General features: G+C 40.1%; 1 protein-coding gene and 1 pseudogene across 14 annotated transcripts in view; both read left to right on the forward strand.

Moving 5' to 3' along the window:
* DTNB (dystrobrevin beta) overlaps positions 1-22,807 on the forward strand; it is a 207,661-nt gene that overhangs the window by 112,029 nt on the left and 72,825 nt on the right. The gene's annotated exons all lie outside the window — the stretch shown is intronic.
* LOC150005778 (parathymosin pseudogene) lies at positions 14,809-15,176 on the forward strand (annotated as a pseudogene).

A 22,807-nucleotide genomic window follows, 5' to 3' on the forward strand; every position in this document is an offset into this window, starting at 1 on the left:
TAAATTGCTTGCCTCGATTTCATTTAACTCTTTTTCTGTAGATTCCTTCTTTTCTTTCGTTTGGGGTTTTTCTGTTCTCCCTATTTTAGTTTTCTCTGTGTTTGTTTCTATGTATTAGACTTATCTGCTTTGATTCTCTTTCCTGTGGAGTGTCCTTATGTAGTAGAAATCCTGTGGGACCCAGTGGTGCAGACTCTTTGATTTCCTGATCTGGATGCTCTAGGAATGTACTATCTCCTGTTGTATTTGGGTCCTGATTGTTATTGGCTCGTTCGTTGGTGGGAACTACTCCCAAGCTAACTGTTGTATAGGTGCTGGCAGAACAATGCAAGACAATACAAAACAACACAAGAGAAGCAAACCCCCATCCCACCCCCTCAACCACAATGGCAATATCAATGACAAAACAGTGATGAATAATACAAGAAGAAAAAGAAATAGAAGAGAAGAGAAAAGGGAAAAGAATATGAAAGACAAAAAGAAAGAAAAATGGTTATGAGAGGAGAAAAAGGAAGAGAACTAATACTAGTAATGAATTGAAATAAGAAAACAAGGAGAAGGAACACAGAAAGAGAACAAGTTTCAAAACTAATGAAAGGAAAGAAGAAGGGAACAATGGAGTAATCAAAAGTAAGAGTAAAATAAGAGATATGAAAGAAAAAGTGAAACACCAAAAATAGAAGAAAAAGAAAAAAATCCAATAAAAAATAATAAAAATGTTATGAAAAAAATAGTGAAAATAATTTTAGAAAGAACCTACTGGATTCGTCTTAGCAGAGTTTAGTGCTTGCCTGCCGGTTTTTCCCTTTGGATATGGCTCTGATGTCCAAGTCTGGTGTAAGTCAGTGTCAAGTACTGGCCACGTCTGGCCCTCAGCAGCCTTTTTGAAGCTGAAAGTGATCCACAGTTTGTGGCTGATTCCTCTGAGCTTGGCTGCTTGCAGCATGGGTCATAATGCTCTGCAAAGTTGGCTTTTATCAGAACTGGCTCTAGGTGTGTGTCAGCAGACGTCCCATGTCACCGCAGGATCTTGCCTCTGCCTGTCTCTGCCTGCAGGCCTGCTGTCAGTCTTAAACTAATCACGGACCCAGCTGTTTCTGAGAGGGCTTCTGGAGGAAAGATGGCGCTGTGATTCTTGGATCTCCCATGGCAGGTGCCTTTCAGAGTTGAGGGAAGGTGGTGGTTGTGTTCCCCACCCCTGAGCCTGTAGTCTGAGTCTGTCCAGGATTGTTTCCCTGTACTCAGCAGGGTGTGGCCCCTAGTAGACCTCCAGGGCCCAGGTTTTGGGTCTGCTGGGCACTGAGAGGGTGCTTCTATGGCTCTCCCATGAGGAGGAAGCGCCGATCTGTTTCCTAGGAAAGTGTATGGGTTGGCTGCACCTTGCAGGCAATCTCTGACACCCCTTGAGTCTGTTTATGCTGCTGTGTCCTCAGCAGGGGTCAAGATGCAGGATGGGAGAAAAGAAAGCAAAGCAAAACAAAATGAAACACCAAGGCAGAGCCAAACTGAAAGAAGAACAGAAAAGGTGCAGGGTGGAAGAGGCAAAAGGATTCCAGAGGGTGGAGGGAGCGGTATCCCACAGGGTAGGTAGTTGATTTTCCCCTGGGAGGCGCTCTCTGGTAAGAAAGATGGCTGCTGTGGAGCCCAGGCATATTCTGCCCTGAAAATCCTATGATGGGTTTGTCTCCAGCGGTTTTCATCTCTCCCCAGCAGAGAAAGACCCTGCGGCCTTCCGCTGCTGGTTTTGCTAGGGATGGGCTGATCTTGGCACTGGCTCTCTGTACTTCTGTACTTGGGGCCTGGTCTGTGGTCCTGGCTTCTCTCCTCAAGGAGAAACTCTCACAGCCACCCCGCCACCCGTGTGTGCGGCCAGCCCCTTTACTTTGTCTCCGCCCTTCCTACTGGCCTAGGGGCGGTTTTGTGGCCATCCTTTTCAGATAGCCTTTGGTTTGATTCAGATGACTGTTCTATTTAATTTTATTTCCAGTCTGGTTCTGGGTGGAGGTGTGTGATCTATCTTTCTACTCCACTGCCATCTTGGAGGTACCCCTCCATTTATATAATATTAAATGGTTGAAGAGAAAGAAAAAGAATAATGTTTTGTAAAAATTATATGACATTCAAATTTTAATCTCCGTAAATAAAGTTTTATTGGGATACATCAACACTTCTTCATTTATGTATTGTCTACACTGGCTTTCAGGCTACCTTGGCAAAATTGAGTCTTTGCGACTGAAACTGTGTGACCCTCAAAACCTAAAATATTCACTGTCTGGCTCTTCATAGGAAAAGTTTGCCAACTCATATTCTTAGGTAAGGATTGATTAAAAACTGCAAATCTAGGGCACTTTGTGCTTCTTGATATTCTTTTGAATCGTCTTTGATGGTCCAGGTTGTTTTTTTCACCCAAGGGTGAAGGTTAATTGGTAACTTCTGTTAAGCATGTGGGTCCAGTTTGTTACTGAGAAGCTAGACTGCCTCCTTATTGTTTCCCACCGTCTCTGCACAACAGCTAAGCCAGCCAGTGTCCTCTACGCATTGCATCAAAACAGGGTTAACCTGGACAATAAATACTGTTAAAGTATTGAAGTAATTATTTAACGTGGCTCTCGTTCTGTTTAACTGCTCTTCTATTTAATACTGACTTAAACTCTATGTGTGCATTACTTTGCTTTCATCCAAACATACCTGTTCTCTTTGTTGTTTTATTCCTATACTAACCTTTTAGATTTTTTTGCACATCAGACAGCTGTGCTGAAAGTAGCCAGTGTTCTCAGTGTGTGTGAACTTGGAGTACTGTAACTTGAAAATTCTCCATGTTTAGTAGATCAGTAGAATTTCACCAGACCAGTAATAATGTAAGACCATTTTTAAGCCTATGAAAAAGCACGTTTAACTTCTTGTTTATATGGTTTAGTTAATAAATGGTTTTAAAATAATGAATGAATCTGGAGTTGGAGATGGTTTTTCTGACAAGGGTGATTCTGACTAATTGTCATATGCCAAGCTGAATGCCTCATTGTTTGCAGCTTTTTTTATAAGCCAATTTTTTTCCAAAGGGAATTAATAGCTGTCTTTGTATTCCCAGACAAATTGTGGAGATTTATAATATTGATAAATTGGTCTGGATTGGAATTACTGTCTTCTACAAGAGTTTATCGATAGTATTGCAACTGGGCCTCTGGACCTCTTGCAGAGGATAGGGTCTTATTTGAGGAAACTGACAAGATGATACTTCTCTCCAGATCACTAGGTGAATCTGATGTTCTAGTCCCTTGAAAGGAATATCAGATTCATTCTGGGTGTCTTGATCTTCTGAGACTGGACCTATTTGGAAGGTTGTAACTTTGAGCTATTTCCAATGGGTTTATATTGTACTTGGACTCTTAGATCATTGCTTATTGGATATTAATTCTGTCTGGCATTTTGCTGTAACAATTCTGAAAACCTAGACGTGGTGACATAATTTGCTTTTCAGTGGGCCATCAGACACCTAAAATTTTAGGCCTGTCTAATTTGACCTTTTGAAAAAAGAAACACTGTTTTTTAGTTCTCCTATTCATAAAGCCTGGAATGTGAAGCCTCTTATGGCTCTGAGGTCACCACTTATGTGATACTAATTCTGTCTTGTATATTTTGCTGGGATGATTTTGAAAAGCAAGCAGCTGAGGAATACAAGATTCTCTTAGAGCTTTGAGCTTTACTTGGTCCCAGTTTGGGTGTTGTTAATTTAGCTCCCTTCTAGACAGAAGGTCCCAGATAATCCTCCTCCTCTTCTGGACATAGGATAACTTTCTAGCCCTGGAAGTAGATCTCTCCAAAAAAGAAAGATGGAGCACAGAGAGAGCCAATACTAAGAATGTGACTTTTGCCTGAACTTTGGTGTTTGTGCATGTTGTGGAGGGAAGGGCATATGTGTGTGGTACCTGTGTGTGTATATGATCGAGAGGGATGGTCAGGTGACCAGCAAACGTGATGATTTATTATGCTGTAGTAAGGAGAAACAGCATTATTTAATACAACAAAACTCCAGGTGTAATCCTAGGAGAGTAGTTGTTTACACATGGCTGTGGCTTTGATCAGCTGAGTTTTACCCTCCCTTTTGGGATTTTTCTCTCCGTTTACCACTACACTACTGTAATGCACTCTGCCTTTAAACTCCAAATCTGGCATGGCCCAAACACTATCCCTTGGTTCGCTTTTATTTTTTTATTGTGGTAAAATACACATAACATAAAATTCATCATCTTAACCATTTTCAGGTGTACAGCTTAGTAGTATTAAACATATTTACATTCTTGTGAAATAGATCTCCAGAACTTTTCAACTTGCAAATCTGAAACAACATACTCACTAAACATCAACTCCCCTTTACCATTCTGTCTGTTTTTATGAATTTGACTAGGTTAGATACCTCATATAAGTGTCATCATATATACATATATATGAGGACTTAACATAATGTCCTCCGGGTTCATCCATGCTGTAGCATGTATCAGGATTTACTTCCTTTTTGAAGCTGAGAAATATTCCATTGTCTGTATATACTGCGTTTTGTTTGTCCATTCCTTTGTCAGTGGGCATTTGGGTCACTTCCGCCTTTTGCCTGTTCTGAATAATACTGCTCTCTTTGAGACCCTACATTCTTGTTTGGTTTTTATTAGGCGTCACCCTAAGGGTGTGATGGAATATCTCATTGTGGTTTAGATTTGTCTTTTTTTTCTTTTTTTAATTAAAATTCTTTTTAATTGATTGATTTTATAGAGAGAAAGGAAAGGAGAGAGATGTTGATTTGTTGTTCCACTTATTTATTCATTCATTGGGTGCTTCTTGTATGTGCCCTAACTGGGGATTGAACCCACATTGTTGACATATCTGGATGATGTTCTAACCAGCTGAACTACCTGGCCAGAGCTTTTCTTTTCTTTTTGAAACAGTTTCTTGAGGTTTAATTTACTTACCATAAGATTTACCCACTGAGACAGTTAAACAATTTTTTGTAAATTTATGTTTATTAAAGTTTTGCAACTGTCACCACCATGCAGGTGAGAACATTTCCATTATCCAAAGAAATTCCCTCTTACCCATTTGTAGTCAGTCCCAGCTCCCCACCTGCAGCCTCAAGGCAACCACAGATATACTTTTGTTTCTATAGTTTTGTGTTTTCTAGAAATTTCATATAAACAGAATAATATAATATGCAGTCTTTCATTTCTGGCTTTTTCATTTAGCATTATAGTTTTGAGTCTTATCCATGTTGTAGCAAGTATCAGTATTTCATTCCTTTGCTGAAAATATCCCATTGTATGAACAGACCACATTTTATTTATCCTCGTACCCGTTGATGGCCATTTGGCTCAGTTTCAGTGTTTTCCTATTATGAAAAACACTGCTGCGAACACTCGCGTCTTTGTGTGGACATGTGTTTTCATATCTTCTGTGTGGATACCTAGGAGTAGAATTGCTGGGTCATACAGGGTAAGCATATGTGTAAATGTTTAAGAAATTGTCACACTGTCTTTGAGATTGGCTGTACCGTGTTACATTCCCACCAGCAATACCCAAGAATTCAGTTTCTTCACATTCTCACCAGCACTTGGTATATTATACCTTTGAATTGTAGCCATCCTACTGAGGGAGTAGTGGTAGCTTACTGTGGTTTTAATTTGCATTTCTGCAATGACTGATGATGTTTAGCCCCTTTTTGTGTACTTACAAGCCATTCATGTATCTTCTTTGGTATAATTGTCTATTTAGATCTTTTGCCCATTTAAAAATGCTTAAATAATATTTTTATTTTACAATAGTTTTATTAGATTTACATAAATATTGCAAAGGTAGGTCAGAGAGTTTCCATATACCTTGCACTGTTTCCATTGTTATTAACATTTTACAAAGGAACCAATATTGATATTATAATTAGCTAAACTGCATATTTTATTGGGATTTTATTAGTATTATGCTAAGTGAAATAGGTACTGTATGATTTTATTTTTATGTGCAATCTTAAAAACAAAGCAATGAACAAACAAAACAAAAACAAACTCATAGATACAGAGAAAAGATTGGTGGTTACCAGAGGGGAAGAGGATTGTGAGGTGGGGGCAAATGGGACAACTGTATGGTGAAGGCTGCAAACTAGACTTTTGGTGATGATCACTTTGTAGTGTATACAGCTGTTATAATGTTGTACACCTGACACTTAAATAATGATATACGCCAATTTTACCTCAATTTTTAAAGTATATTTTATTGATTATGTTGTTACTATAGTTTCAGTTTTGTTCCCTTCTGCTCCCCTCTGCCTAGTATTCCTCTTCCCTCCAGCAATCCCACCCTCCTTTGTTCATGTCCATGGGTCATGCATATACGCTCTTTGGCTTCACCCTTTTCTATATTATTCTTAACTTCCCCCTGTCTATTTTGTACCAATCAATTATGCTTCCTAATCCCTGCACCATTTCCCCATTTCTCCCCCTACCCCCTCCCAGCTGATAACCTTCCAAATGATCCCCATACCTCTGATTCTGTTCCTGTTCTGGTTTGCTTAGTTGGATTTTGTTTTTATTTTTCAGATTCAGTTGTTGATAGTTGTGAGTTTGTTGTCATTTTAGTGTTCATAGTTTTGACCTTTTTCTTAAGTAAGTTCCTTTGACATTTCATATAATAATAGCTTGGTGATGATGAACTCCTTTAGCTTTACCTTGTCTGGGAAGCACTTCATCTGCCCTTTCATTCTAAATGATAGCTTTGCTGGATAGAGTAATCTTGGTTGTATGTCCTTGCTTTTCATCACATTGAATACTTCTTGCCAGTCCCTTCTTGTCGCAAAGTTTGTTTTGAGAAATCAGCTGAGAATCTTATAGGCACCCCTTTGTAGGTAAGGCTCTGCTTTTCTCTTGGTACTTTTAAGATTCTTTATCTTGAACCTTTGGCATTTTAATTATGATGTGTCTTGGTGTGGTCCTTTTTGGGTGTAGCTTGTTTGGGACTCTCTGTGCTTCCTGGACTTGTATGTCAAATCCTTCACCACTTATGGGGAGTTTTTCTTCATTATTTTCTCACATAAGTTTTCAATTTCTTGCTTTTCCTCTTCTCCTTCTGGCACCCATATAGTTTGGATGTTGGCATGTTTAAAGTTGTCCCAGGGGTTCCTAAGCCTCTATTCATTTTTTTCAATTCTTGTTTCCTCATTCTATACTGGTTGACTGTTGTTTTCCTCCTTATGTTTCAAATCATTGATTTGAAACCCAGTTTCCTTCCCTTCATCATTGGTTTTGTGTGGATTTTCCTTCATTTCATTTAGCATAGCCTTCACTTCTTCTCTTATGCATCTGCCATACTTAAGCATATCTGTCAAGCATGTGAGCATTTTTATCACCAGTGTTTTGAACTCTACATCTGTTAGGTTGGCTATCTCCTCGTTTGTTAGGTTGGCTATCTCCTTGTAGTTTAGTTCTCCCGCTGGAACCTTGATCCACTCCCCCTTTTGGGCCATACTTCTCTGTCTCCTCTTCTTGACAGGCTCCTGTGTTTGCTTCTGGGTCTTAGGTAGAACTGTTGTTCTTGTTATGTTGTAACAGTCAGAGCCTTAGGTATTCGTCAGTACAGGGCAACCCGGTTCACCACATTGTGGCACTGTATGTTGTGTGTGTGGGACATCAGAGAGGGAGCAATGCCCCTTGCTCAGCACTTGTCCCTTTTCCAGGCACTTCTCCCACTTTGTATGGGACTGGCACCTCTCTAGTTGTTGCCCTGACTGTCGTTCCCAGAGTGGGTAGGTCTGCAGAAGTTCTAGGACCGTGGGGGCCCTTTACACAACCGGACTCTGCTGAGAAACCAGCTGTTTCCTTCTCCGCTCCAACCCCCACTGGTTTGTCCAGTCAGAAGCAGTGAGGCTTTATTTTCCCCAGCACCTGGACCATGAGCTGCGTAATCTGGTCTGGTGCTGGGAACGCTCCCCAGGTGTCCCTCCTGATTTTTTAAAATGTGTGATAGCAGCCTGCCACTGCCACTACTGCTGCTGCCACCACACCACGTTATCTCCGCCCTGGCTCCGCCCCTCCTACCTGTCTGGATGAGCATTTCTTCTTTCTATCTTTGTTGCTGGACTTCCATGCAGCTCGATTTTCTGGAACTTCTGGTTGTCTCTAGTTTTGAGGTAGTTGTATTCCTTCTTAGTTGTGGAGGGAGACGCAGTGTGTCTGTCTAGGCTGCTATCTTGGCCGCAAGTCCCTACCTCAATTTGTTTTTAAATCGGAGGTTGGAAGTTGTGATCCTCCAGTTCATTATGATTACTAGAACATGTTTTTTGAAAGGTAATTATTCTTAATATTGGAGAAATCTGCTTTTCTTTGAGCTTTATTTCTTCCCTATTCGAACTTAGGACATACCTGTAATGTAATTTCATGCAGACATTGAGCCTCAGAATTATAGTCATTGAATGGAATTTCTTAATAGGATGTGTATCCTGTGATCTGGTTGCAATTTAGAATAATATGAATATTTCTTAGCACCTTTACAGGTTTTTATATTGCCCACTTTTGACTAGTGCCTGCGTTTATCACCTACTATATTTGTCCTTTCATTCTTCGTAAACCTCAACTCTGTCTACAAAGTTCTACCAAATTAATCTTCCTGAGTCACTGCCTTTGTCATATTACTTCCCTATTTAAAAGTCTACAAAACTTCACTGCTTGTAGAATAAAGGAGGCACTCCTCTTGCTGGAATTCAAGGCCCTGTGTAATCGGGACCCACCTTACTTTTTGAATCTTATCTTCTGCTGCTAAATTTATACAGTACAGGGGCTCTGCTTTGATTAAACCTGCCTCCTTTCTCCCCTTAAAACTTTAAATGCCTTCCTACCCCTCTGAGCTGGCTCATAATGTCCTAGCCCAACTACTCGCTTTCCTGAATGCCCTTCTTGCCTCTTTCAGATTCCAGGTTTTGTATATCCATAAGCCAAGCTTAAATTCTGCTCCGTCCATAAAACCTTTGAAACCTAGAAGCAGCTAACTCATACAGACCTCTTTTCTTTCTAAATTTCTGTAGCTCTTGTCAGTTTATCAGTCATCTGGGCACCCAGTAAAAGGCTGTCTCCTTCTTTAAGGACTTCTTGAGTATGTATTGGACCTGGACATCTCGAAAATGTCCTTCGCAGTATCAACTTCTTAAGGTCTGGGACTATATATTCCTAGTGCTTGGCATATTCTAGGTGTTTGTGGGACTAACCTCTACTGACTGCTGCTTCCAGAGCATAGAGCACAATCGTAAATTCTCGTTGAATGACATGAGATTTGGCAATTTTCTTGTAGTCCCTCTTTTCAAGATCACATTATAGGGCCTTGTTTGTTTATTTGATATGACTTTGGTGCTCTCACCAAAGCTTTGGAAGGCAGTCAAAGAGAAGTTACTGACATTGTAAAAACTATTTTTAATGAACTTTGGGGGCAAAATTCTCATTGTTACTACCCAAACTAATTCTAGGGATCAAGACAAGGTCAAAATAAGGCATCTTCTCCTTTGGTAAAGTGACCTTTCTCTTTTGTCTTACTTATTTTTCCCTTTGGATAATGTTAAAGAGGTCATCTTATGGATAAAACTGAATACTTGGTCTCCAAGCATGAATTGAAGAAAATATTCTGTTAAATTGTACTGAAAAATCTTCCTTCTTGGTTTTTCACATTTTTAGCAGAATTCTTTTTGGAACTTAAATGCCCTCTTTATTCTCTTTAGTCATTTCTTCCAAGTTGTCACCAACTCATGTTGAGTTCTGTCCAAGTCCAGCTGTTATCTTTCACTCTTGTTAAGAGTTTCTCCGTAGAGTTTCTTGAGATGAATATTTAACATCTTCATTTTGAGGAATTAATTAAACTGCCATTGATGTTACCTGTGTGAACTCAGCCATTTGGAGAGCTTAAAAATGTAAAACTAATATAATATGGAGGGATAAAAATCTTGCTGGCAGATTGGATGTGGAATATGAGCAGGCAGCTTGGCCTGAACAGTTGGAAGGCTAAAGGTGTGGCTACCTATCGGTGAAGCAAGTTTGGGTAGAGTGAGAGCTCCATTTTGGAACTGTTGACAGAGGCGGATTTAATGGCAGGCGCTCTGACCAAGTGCCCTGAGCCCTGACTTCTGAAGGGCCCCACAAAACCCCAACTTTACACTTTTTTCTAATGACACCAAGTTTGGTTTCATATGTGCAATATTAATTACGTACAAGTTTACAATTGGCAGTAAAACCTGATAGTATGTTTATATTTGCTTATTTTCATTATTTCATTACTACGCAGCATACTATACACATGCTATATTGCATAGGCCCCGCGCAGCTGCGCTACCGCTCATCAGAGCAATAGAATCGTATTTGCTACTTTGTATTTACAAAGGTTCTTCTGTAGGGCAGACTTACGATATACACAAATACACAGGGATGTAAATTAGTTTTTGGATATGTACTTGTTTCATTTATGGTTTTAAAAATAGTTTTCTGTGCCTATAAATATTCAGGTAAGTTGAAATTATATTAAGATAAAATTAATTCCTATTGTTGAAATTATATTAAGATAAAATTAATTCTTGTTGTTACATCAGCACCTGGATTTTCGTAGTTTATGAATACTTTTTGAATTTTAATTAATCATTAATTTATTGCACTATAATGAAAAATCTCTTCTCTAGTATTCTAATCATTCATACTATTAAATTTTATATTTTTCTTTTCATTGGTAGCTAGAAAAATGAAACGACATCAAAACTTTGTGATTATTATTATGCTATTATAAATTATACATATATTCAAATTTTATTGGAAATAAAACATTAATAGTACATAATATTTTTTATTTAAAAATATGGTTAACATGTATTTTTATTTTCCCTGTCTCTCTATCTTTTTTAAGAGGCCCAATATTTTCTTTTGTGCCCGGGGCCTCAACCGACCTTAATCCGCCTCTGCCTGTTGAATTTGTCTGGAGAGCAGTCATGGGACATGTGTGGCTTGGAAATATTGCCAACTTAGAGAGGATATTTAGAGAGAGAAAACATGTAGGGATCAAACCCTGTTAATTGATTAAAATTTTTTTCTATTATTCATAGTTAAGGTAATATTTTTCCAAATGCATTAGGCTTTTGGAGGGTATTCTTTGATGCTTTCTGATATTGTTGATTTTTGGTCAGAGGTAATATTCTGTATAATGTTGATTCTTTGATAGAGTTAGGATTTCTCTTAGGGCCAAGTATCTGAACAATTTTTCTTAACATCTTCTTTATGCTTAAAAAGACTCTCAGATTATTGAGTGCAGTGTTCCCTGTATTCCCATTAGATCAAACTTATTACTTATGTGTGTAGGAAAGATTAAATTCAATTTTAAAAATAAAAATGCAGTAAGTGATTATAGATGAAAATGCCAACTGGCTTAATATTATGGGAGAAGCTTATGGTAAATTTTCCATAGAGAGCATTAGATACAGAGGAGTTGTTTCTAAGCAATTTGACAGAAATGACCACATTATACTCTGGAGAACTGTGTGATGGCTCAGAGGGCCTTCAGTGATGAGCAAGGCACTAATGACAAGGATACATTTAAAGTGTTTGGATGGAATTGAGTCATGAAAATGAAATGAAGTTATAGTTTTAATTTATTGTGATCTTAAATATTGTAAGAAGCAGTGGAAGGAGGGAGAGGAATGGAATAAATATAAGTACAAGTGGCAGCAAGCTTTCGATATATTTTTTTCTTTTTTAAAAATAGGGGAAGCAACCCCAAATACAAGGTGATTTTTCCCAAGAAAGGATCTCCAAAAACTGCTTGATCATGTCAACCTTTAAATGAAGCAAGTCAGATGTCTTGTTGATGTAGGTGCACTGGGGTAAGTTACAAATGAGAAAGTACTGGTGGATCCAAGCATCTAACATCTTTGAAACAAAAGATACCCTAGACCCCTCCTAACACGTCATGAAAGTCACTTTCAGCTCACAGCCTATTCAGCATCTTTAGCTTTCTGTGCCTGTGTCTGTTTGTCATTTCCCCAACCTTGATGTGGGGACAGCGGAGAAGCAGTGAGGACCTTGAGTTAGGTGGAGAAGCTGGGAGGGGGCTGCCGTCAGCCATACCTCTACTCTGGGCGGCCGGCAGTACAGTGAACATAGAGGCGGCATGTGGATGGAGCTCCCGCAGTGATGGGAATCTTCTCACCCGTTATCTTCCAGTTAGCTTCTTGAGGAGCCTTCTGATCTGTTGGTCAATTCTTCCAGTGTTTAGACGTAGAAACTTTTTTAAAGCCATTGATTTCAGAAATTAACTAGGAATTTCTGTGTAGCTAGAGAGAATAATGGATAGTTTATTAACCCATTTAATTAATCCACATAATTTACAAATATCTCTGAACCTGTTAACACAAAGCAAATTAGACTACTTAGAAAGGTTTGTTTGAAATCAGGAAGTATGTATCCTCCAAATTTATTCTTTTGGAAGATTGTTTTGGTAGTTCAACATTGCTTGCATTTCCATATGAATTTAGGATCAACTTGTCAAGTTCTACAAAAGGGCAGCTGTGATTTTACAGGGATTGCATGGCATCTGTAGATCAATTTGGGGAGTTACCACTATCTCAGTAATACTAAGTCTTCCATTCTATGAACGTGGAGTGTGTTTCTGCTTGTTTAGGTCTTCTTTATTTCTGTAGTTTGCAGTGTACAAGTCTTGTATTTTCTTGATTGAATTTATTTTTAAGTATTTTAATCTTTTTGATGCTATTACAAATTAAATTGTTTTCCTAATTTCATTTTCAGGTTGTTCATTGTCAGTATGTAGAAATACAACTTTTTTTTTATATTGACCTTCTGTCCTGCAACTCTGTTCAACTTGTTTGTTAGCTGTAGGGTTTTTTGTATATGAGACCACATCCTCTGCAAATAGACATATTTTTACTTCCTCCTTTACAATTTAGATGTCTTATTTCTTTTTCTTGTCTAGTTACTGTACATACTCACTACTGAGTGATAATTTGGCTGGATTTAGAGTCACAAAAGTTGTTTTCATTCTTTGAAGATATCATTCCTCTGTTATCCTGTAACCAATTTTGCTGATAACAACCTGCTTCTCCTTCCTTTTTGTTGAATTTCTCATATTTTACTAGTAAATTTTAGGTCTTTATACCATTGGTAATCTGAAGTTTTCAGTAAGAGGAATGACTTATACCAAAGGTGTAGAGATGGGAGACATAGGGAGTGATAAGTAGTCAGTTCTTTTTGACAAAGCAGTGGTTCTCAGTTGAGGCATGAAAGCAAATCTGGATTGCTTGGGAGAATTTTTTGCAATCTTTGCCTTCTTTTGCCCATTCTCTCATGTTTGGGTTGAGAACCAGTAGACTGGTGCCTGAGAAGGAGCAGAGAGAGAAGAGGCAGGAGAGCTGGTCTGGGAGGGCCACTTGAGAGGACTGAGATGTCAGGTCAGGAGAATACATGTCAATCAGGGAGCACCAAGAACGATTGAGCAATTCCTGAGCATTTACCTTTCTGCAGTTGTCCAGGGGCATCATTAGGACTTTGACACCCTTAGGTTAAGATATTTGGAATAAAGGTTTACATATTTGACCATGTGTATCAAGCTTTGGCCTCTGACAGAACTTGTCTCAAGTTTCCTTCTAACCTTGCTCATTGAAGAGTCACTTTATAATTCAATGAACTATTGTTCCCTGGGTCACTGGATCATTGAAGATGCTGAAGAGCTGGCTTCAGATTGGTATTTTTATATTTTAATTATAATTATTGACCTAGGAAAATTAAGGAAAGTTAAATATAATACTTCCAGTGCATTCATTTAATATAGCATGTATTCTATGGAAAAACATATTCATCCAAGTAAAGTATTATTAAAAAAAGACATACAGTGTATACTGATTTAAAAAAACAGAGTAAAATGTGTGTGTGTGTGTGTGTGTGTGTGTACTTGATAAGAATTAGAAGAAAGCACAAAACAATGCAAAGAGTTGATTTTTTAAGTGTATGGCTTATTTTTCATATAAAGGTACAGATACTTCCTTCTTCATTCCTCTTACTGAAATTTCCATCTGTCAAATCCAACCCACCAAGTGTACTTCAATACCTTCACAGAGAAATTTAACAAAATCTGGCAGAGATGAGGATGACACACCTTTAATCTAGTAATTCTATTCTCTGGTAAATATCCTAGAAACACTCCTGCATATAAACACAAGGAGATATGTGCAAAAAATGTTCATTGTATCTCTGTCTGAAAGACCAGGGACTAGAAACAACCTAAATGTGCATCAACAGAAGAACTGATTTTAAAATTGTAGTACACATACACACAATAGAATACTATACAACAGTGAAAATAAAGTAGAGTAATATGTATCAATATATGTAATTTGTAAAATATATGTATTTATATATAAATTAAAATATACAGAAAGATAAAAGCAATATGTAGGATACAATATGATACTATATATAGAATGACATATTTCAGAATAATATATATTTAATAGCGGCTGGTCGGCGGCAGCTCTGTGGGTGCGGGGGCGGAGAGCAGACGACCTAGCGACCGCGGCCGGAGCGTGCCGGCCACCGCCCGCACCGCCCTTCCGCCCGCTCTCTGGACGGCCGCAGCCCTGCGGGTCTCCACTCCAGACCCACCTCCGCCCCACCCCGCGCGCCTCTGTCGCCTCTTCCATAGACCCAGCTTGCTGAGAGGCCGCTGCCACCGCGCCAGGTTCCGGCCGCGGCCACCTTACGCCGTCCAGGGCCCCTCCGTCCCGGCCCCGGCCCCGGGACCCCGGCTCCCCGCCAGCCTCGGCCCGGGCCGGCACCATGTCGGAGAAGAGCGTGGAGGCAGCGGCCGAATTAAGCGCCAAGGACCTGAAGGAGAAGAAAGAAAAGGTGGAAGAGAAGGCAAGCCGGAAAGAGCGAAAGAAAGAAGTGGAGGAGGAGGAGAACGGAGCTGAGGAGGAAGAAGAAGAAACTGCTGAGGATGGAGAAGAGGAAGATGAAGGGGAAGAAGAAGATGAGGAAGAAGGAGATGACGACGACGAAGGGCCCGCGCTGGAGAGAGCTCCTGAAGAGGAGGATGAAGCTGATCCCAAGCGGCAGAAGACAGAAAATGGGGCATCAGCATGAGCCCCCTGCCAATGGGCTGGGGTGGGAGACACCCCCCCCCCCCCGGGGCCTTGAGATGGGGGAAGGAACAGATGAGTTCAGCTACTCTTCACCTGGCTCCTTGCTCTGGGCCTTGCATTAGAGCTGCCACCCTCTTTCTCCCTAGCCTTCTCATGTCCACCTCTCCGGACACTGCCCCTCCATCCTCACTCTGCCATTTTCCATCTCCTGACCTGTTCCATCTGAGCTCCCCAGCTGGTTTCCAATTGCCCCGTTCTCTCTTCTTCTTCTCTTCCTTTCTTCCCTCAGCCACTCTCACCCCTCCTCTTTTAGCCTCTCCTTCCTGACCTCTGCATCCTAGCCTCCTGTCCTGTCCATCCCTACCCTGCCTGATCCCTGGGTCTCCCCCAGATCCCCTTCTTTCAGACAGCGCCAGGCCGGGGTGGGGTCAGGGTTGGGACCAAGCCCCACAGCTGCCCCCCTCAACTCCTCTTTTTGTATAATTTAATAAAGAAATGGTCGCAATATATATATATATATTTAAACCCTGGCTGGTTTGGCTCAGTGGATTGAGCGTCGGCCTGCGAGCTAAGTGTCGCTGGTTCGATCTTCCAGTCAGGGCACATCAGAGAAGGAAAACTCTGACTCCAAAAAACCTCCGCTGCCTTGCGGCATACCTCTTCAGGGGAAAGGCTAAGGGAGTAAACCCCGACAGAAAATCCGGAGCCGGAGTCCCTAAGGCGGTTTGACGTTGTAGTCAACACCGGCAACTCCTGCGGCGCACCTGAAGCCAAGCTGTATTGACTCCGTCTTTCCCTTGGACCCTTCAGCTGCGAAGAGGGGGGGGGGTCTGCTGCATGGGCAACAGCAGACCCTCCATATCACCCTGCCCAGGCTCTGTAGCTTCAGCTTCACTGGAGAGGACACTCCAGCGTCATCGCAAGATGTCGATTCAACACGGGAGGAGACAGATACCGTGTCACTCCCGAGTCGGACTGCACAGCCATTCTCGGCGGTGCAGATAGACTCTTAAGAAGCTACACCATCGTCTCGCAAGACGGACGGCTGCCGACGACGACGAATCTGAAGTTTTACTATAATCTATCTGGGTATGAGCCTTTTTTTTTTTAATATTTAGTTTGTTTGTAATACTCAGAGGATTCTTATTTTCTATAGGCTCAAGTCATTCATCAGTTCTGAAAAATTCTCAGCCATTATCTGTTTCAGATCCATTGCCTTTCCTACTTTCCCTTTGGTCTCTCTGGAACTCTGAGATATAACTTTAAAACAGGATTTGGCTCTCCTATGTCTTGACTTAAAAAAATGTACCATTAATGCTTAGCTGTTTTCAGTCTTATAGTCAGCCTATCTGTGGAGTTTTTAAAATTTCAATAATAATGTTTTTCATTTTTTTTAAATCCCTAATTAGTTATTTTTTAGAACATTTTATGGATGCTATTCTATCCTTTAGGTGTCTGAGGATACTAAGTGAACTCATTTTAAAGACCTTTTTAGATGCTCTGTTTTCTTTGTTTTGTTTTGTTTTGTTTTTTGAGGGGGTTTAAGTTCCCAAAGGTGACCTGCCGCCTTTCTGTTTGGTTCATGGCGGCTCAGCTCGGCCCTTGTCACCACGATGGCTTCTTGTTTGTTGTCTTCCTTGGGGAGGGCTGATACTTCTTTATTTTTATAGGCTTAAAGAGAGTTCTCATTTTTGCCACGCATGCATCCATTTAGTTTTTTATCTTTAAATCATTTTATTTGGTACAGGAGGGTGAGCTCTTAGCATGGGCTCACTCTGCCACCTTGAACCAGAAGTTCCTCAACTACTTCTTTAGCTAATTTAGAATTTACTGTCATATCACTGTTTCCAAAGGTCTCTGTGTGGCTTTTTTAGCAGAAACTGTGGTGCACATTCAGTGTAACGATGTGTGGTTCTTTGTCCCTTTGGTAGGTCCCCTAATGCATTAGGGCATTTAAAATTACTTTTAGGTTCTTTTGGCCCAGAAATTAAATACCAGGATGGATCTCACAGGCACAGGTGGCCTGATGCGTTAGGTACGTGCAGGAGGTGCTGCTGCTTTCACGTGTTCCCTTATATTCCTGAGAATTTATTCAGCTGCCCCTCCCACTCAAGGATTTTGGCTCTCCTTCTTTGAATTCCTTGCTAGGACATCTCCATTTACAGTTCAGTTCAGGTGAGCCCTTCACCAGTTTGCGCTTTTAAGTAGATTGGAATGGAAAATAAAATCATGAAATTGTTGAGCGCCCACTGCGTGCCAGTTACGATGCAGGCACGTAGTGTGAACACAGTGGTGGAATAAACCCTGTGGGCTCTGCTCTCCCCAAGTTCACAGCCTCCTGAGTGAGACCACTCAGAAAGTAAACACTAATTATATGTAAATGCTAATTACGTGTAATTGCAAATTAAGGACCGTAAAAGGAAAGAACTAGACACAATGAGTAAGCATAGCAGAGATTTCTGACTTAAATTCTGTGGTAAGGAAAAGTGTTTTCAGACTTTGTAAAACAGCAGTGGATCATTTTGGTTTATGAAGTCTTGTGTGGAGCAGAAGTGGAGCTGCTCTTACTGAAGTGAGGCTGGGTCGTAATGATCCATCTGTGGTTACTGAAGCGACTCGTGGAATCCTATGATGCCCAGGGAACATGTGAAAACCACTGTTCTAGAACCAGCCCCCTTCATTCCGCAGGTCACTTTAGCTGAGGCACAAAGGGCTTCATTGTCCAGGTCATGTAAACTGCTTCGTACCCAGACTGGAGCAGGAGCCCAGTTCTCCCAAATTGGTGTTCTTTCCACTCTCCACTGCCTCATCTTCCCCTTTGATGTGTTTTTATTATAAGAGTGAGGTATTTTAATCTCAGGTATTCTGTAGGGTTTTTTATGCATGGTATTCGTTTCAGCCGTCATTCACCCTGCCCTTCACAGTCTGTGCTCCGCTCCCTCTTGGGTATCCTTCGTGTGTAGCCTTGAAAGATATTATCCCACTGCTGTTTTTTTTACTGTATTTTTGATATGCCATCTATAATAAATCAGCTCTCATTTTCTGCCAAGCAGTCTAATGCCTGCATCTGTTTTATTCTTTAGGTTGTTATTATTGATGTCAGTGTGTTTATATTAATTATTTAGCTGTCTGATTGGTTGAGCTGTCTTTTTTTCACCTCTCCTTTATTTAAGCAAAGGGTAGAATTCTTTTGCAGACACTTAGGTTGTTAGTCTGAGTTTCATTTTTGACTTCCCCAATTATTGTGTAACTACTTAGATATCTTTTGCCATTTTTGTTTTGTGTTGTTTCACTGTGGCAGAGTCCAGGGCCTGAGCACATAGGCAGTTTAAGGAAGGGGTGAAACTGGAAAGCTGAGGCTGTAGTGTCTAGATAGTGACCATAGAGAGGCAGGGGTGGTCCCAATTTGGGGACTAGCAGAGAATTGATGGTTTGGAGCAGAATGGACATGGGAGATGTGCTTAGGAAAATGATTTTTAGCCATGAGAAATCAGACAAGTAACAATCGAAAGGGCCTCTGGACCACAGCGTACTAGGAGGAAACTGTTAACAATAACTGAGTTACACTAGTTGAGGGAGGGCTGAAATGTGTCAGGGCCGTTCTCGTCCTGTGGATGCCCTGTGGGAGGTGTCCCTGAAAGCCCATTCAGCAGCCCACACTGTAGAGCTGTCTGCTTCAGCTGCCTTCTGAGGAGCTGCCTTTTTAAATTAAGGAGCTCTTTGCATCCACGGGGTGGGCAGACATCACTGTCCTAGTCCCCCGCCCCTACTCTGCTTGCATTCCCAATCGCTACCTACCTAGTTTGTGTGGCAGACACAGTACTGCCGGGTGTTTTCTTATCAAGCAGTTGGAAATTAGGAGAGGCCCTTGGAGAGGAGGTGGAGGGATGCTCCTTTAAGTCCCCATCAGAATGGAATTGCTGTCTGGGTTCATCAGGCCACTACTCTATTGCAAGAGGGTGTGTTTCATGCTTAATCTTCTAAGGAGTGGCACCTGCTCTGTGTGCTGCATCTGCCTTCCTGTCATTGGCTGCGTGTTTGACCACTCGCCGGCTGCCGGAGTGTGATGTGTGTTTGCCTTCTGATGAATTGTTCTCGTGTATCTGCTGTTTCCCAAAATGCTCTGTGGGGTGAACTACTTTGTAGAGAAGATTCTTTGTCATGTGATTGTTCTGTTTCCTTAGAGACAATAGCAGTATAATGCATTAGATGCCAGATTCATAGAGAAAAAAGAAGCACTTGCTACAGAATGTAAAGGTTTGGTAGCTTTTCTTTCCTATGTTTTTGCTGCCTGAGCAACTGGGTTGATGATGATTGTGTTTATTTTTGTCAGGAGTCTCTGGAATTTCTCAGGCAATTATTACAAAAAGGGGGAAGCCTACTGTATCTTTTTCTGTATAGCTAATTGTAAAAAAAAAACATGAAAGCATGTTTTTTATAGTAATGTATTTGTTTCCATTTTTTGAAAATAAATCTCAAAATTTGTACAGGTCAGAAAATGACAGTGCATCATACACATCGTTGACCTCTCTATGAGCAGTAACTTGTTGAAGTATTTGAGTTGTCATCTTTTCTCACCTTTCCAGAAATATGGGAGTCAATGTCTATATAAAGTATTGACAACTTCCTCTCTTAAGTTTAATGATCAAGGAGAACGAAGGAAGGATTCATTGTGGAAAGGTTTTTAAAATACAACAGTACATGTCTGTTAATTTTTGTTATCTGTTTTGTAAGGATCTTTGCCTGTTTTTTCTATATGATAATATTAAACTGAGTGATGCTACTAAATAATTTGCAAATTATTATCTCATTATATAATTCTATATGATAATATTAAACTGAGTGATGCTATTAAATAATTTGCAAATTATTGTCTCATTATATAATTCTGTCTTTTTGCAGAGCTAGAGCGAGATACCTGGGTTCCTCTGAGAGTTTCTAATGGTGAAAGTTCTGTATAAGAATGTGATTGTGGTAAACCTGTCCTTCCTAAGAAGTATTTCATTATATGTCTTATACCACAAATCATTCTGTTGAACTGTGAGAAATAGAAATTGAGGCATGTCTGTCTGTTAATAGGTCTTTTTTACATTGATGAGTTAGCTGCAACATGTTCAGATTAGTAGTTTTTTGGTTTTTTTTTTTGGAAATTTTACATCTCTTCTGTTGATTAATTAATTGTATATGACCAATAAACTACAATGTACTTCCTTAGAAGTCAGAGAATCCTTGTTGTCAATATGTAACATGGTATTTTTACTACATTTACAGTACCATTTGGGGTTTTCTTTTTGTTTGTTTTTTTTGCACTTTATGCTTTTCCAAAAGGTAGCTTTATTTGCTTGCTTAACTTTTTTTCTTTGGCCTATAATATGAACCTGATGGAGTGACGAGATGGTTGGTCTGGTACATGGAAATAGAGAGCAAAACATCACACCGCTCAAGGAGGATAAAAATGTTCCGCTGATGTCATAACTTGTTTAGAAGCAGGGTGCCTTCTGAGAGACTAATAGAATTATAGAGATTAAAGGGAACTTAGAACCTGCCCTCCTTAGTACCTCACCAGAGCCCCAGTGCACCATTATTATAGATCAATCTAAATCCCATGTATCTTCTTCCTCATAATAGAATAATTAGATAGGCTGGTTTTCTTATTAGATCATGTAGTGTTTCAATGTGAGGATCTGTGAATAGGTTTACAGGCTGTTAAGTTTTGGAGGGAAGTGACTAGGAGGAGAGAAACGATGATGAAGAAACACCTTCTCTAAACCAGTGCTCATCTGGGCTCATCACCCCAGCAGAGATCCAGAAGTGCCTAGACTGCTCTCCAGCCCTTTTCCTGGAAACAGTAGCCTCTTTGGAGACTTGGTTCTCCCTGAGCCCTAACCATGTTTTTCTAAGAGGGCTGCCAATCAGAGCATCGGGCCCTCTGTGGACCAGAATGGGCAGATGACGCAAGGCTGATCATCTTGAGAATTTCACACTGGAACCAGGGACTGGTTTCTCCTCCAATGGTGAAGCTACAGTATGTTAGGCAGAAGCTGTTCCTTGTTAAACATATAATGCTGTGAGACTGATATAGACTCTGACCCAAATTGGATCTCAGCAAACATGATAGCCAATGTCCTAATGATATTCCAGGGTCCTGGAAGCCAGCTGCACCCTCACCCTTCATGAAGCTTAGTTGTGAATTTAATTATACTGAGTAAATTTCTCTTTTTTCTTTTTTTCTAAGCTACTTCAAGTTAGACTTGGATCTAAAGTAGGGCAGTGCTTCTCAAACTTGAGAATTTATTCTTCCCTGAGAACTCGAATCTGAAAAATTCATTTGGCTAATAGAGTTAGGATGGTGAGTCTGTGAATTTGATCTGTTCAGTAGCTTTAGAACCAAGTAAAAATGGACTGGTTCTTCCACTTCCTAGCTTTTTGGCCTTGATCATGTTAATTGTCCTCTTTGACCTTTATTTCTTTATTTGTAAAATACGAATACCATCATGAGTAGTGGCAAGAATTCAGATAGTGTATCTGAAGACCTAGCTCAATGCTAATGCAGTATTCATTCTCAACAAATGTTAGTGCATTACCCCTTTCCTCCCAGCTCTCTTCAGTGTTCTAAAAGTAAAGAAATATGTGCGAGGTACACAGCAAACCTTCCACAGGTATACCTTGGAGATTTGCAGGTTTGGTTCCAGACCACCGCAGTTAGTATCACAATAGAGTGAGTTGTAATATTTTGGCTGGTGGAGGGTCTTTTCTTCAATTTGTAAAAATGCAGCATTTGTGAAACGCAGTAAAGCAAAGCACAATAAAACAAGGTATGTCTGTAACTGTTAATTCCATAGGGCTTTTCCATATTCTTTTGTTGTACTGGTCTTTGGTTCATTATTTGAAATAACTAAGTTGCAGTCTTTGTTGTGAATGATTTTATACATTTTTGGTTGTAAAAGATAGTTGTTAAGTCAGATTTGACCTAAAAACCATAATATGTTAAGCCAAAGCTTAAATGCCTGTTGTCGGGATGGCTGAGGATTCTGAAGGCTGATTGGATCATAAAATCTTTTTGGGCAGGTACAGACTGCAAGTTGCTTTTGTTTTTCTCAAAGCCCCTAACAGTGCTAGGCACGAATAAGCCATGGATTTTGTGTGTGTACTGATAAGATCCTTGTTTATCTAAGTGGAGTTTGTAGTAATCAGCAGGCTTTATGAAGATACTTGAAATTTCTGGAGCCATTTCTCTGATAAATTGAGGTGAGAACGAGTGTAACTTTGGCAAATCTATAAAGGACATTCCAGGATAGGTACCTTGTTGATTTGGAAGCAGGGGCTTAGAGGAAGCAAAAGAACAACTTGTGTGGAAGAGGTGAAAAACCTAATAGTGTGTTAGATAAAAGAATGACGTCTCTACAGTGTGGGTTTTGAATGTGTCTTAAATTATGGTGAAATCTGCAAATAACCATAAAGATGGGAAAAGTATGATCAAAGTAAGTAGGAAAGATAATTCAGAAGCAACACACTTTATCTAGGAGTGGAGGCAAAAATAGCTGGTTACAAAAATTTTAGTAAGAAATCACATGAATTTATCTAAAATGGTTAAGTACCTCATATGTAAAGCATTGTTGTGGGAAATGCAAACACTAATCAAGTAAATGAAAGAATAGGGCA

Source organism: Furipterus horrens, unplaced genomic scaffold (assembly GCF_987537825.1).
Source record: "Furipterus horrens unplaced genomic scaffold, mFurHor1.1.pri manual_scaffold_6, whole genome shotgun sequence".
NCBI lineage: Eukaryota > Metazoa > Chordata > Mammalia > Chiroptera > Furipteridae > Furipterus > Furipterus horrens.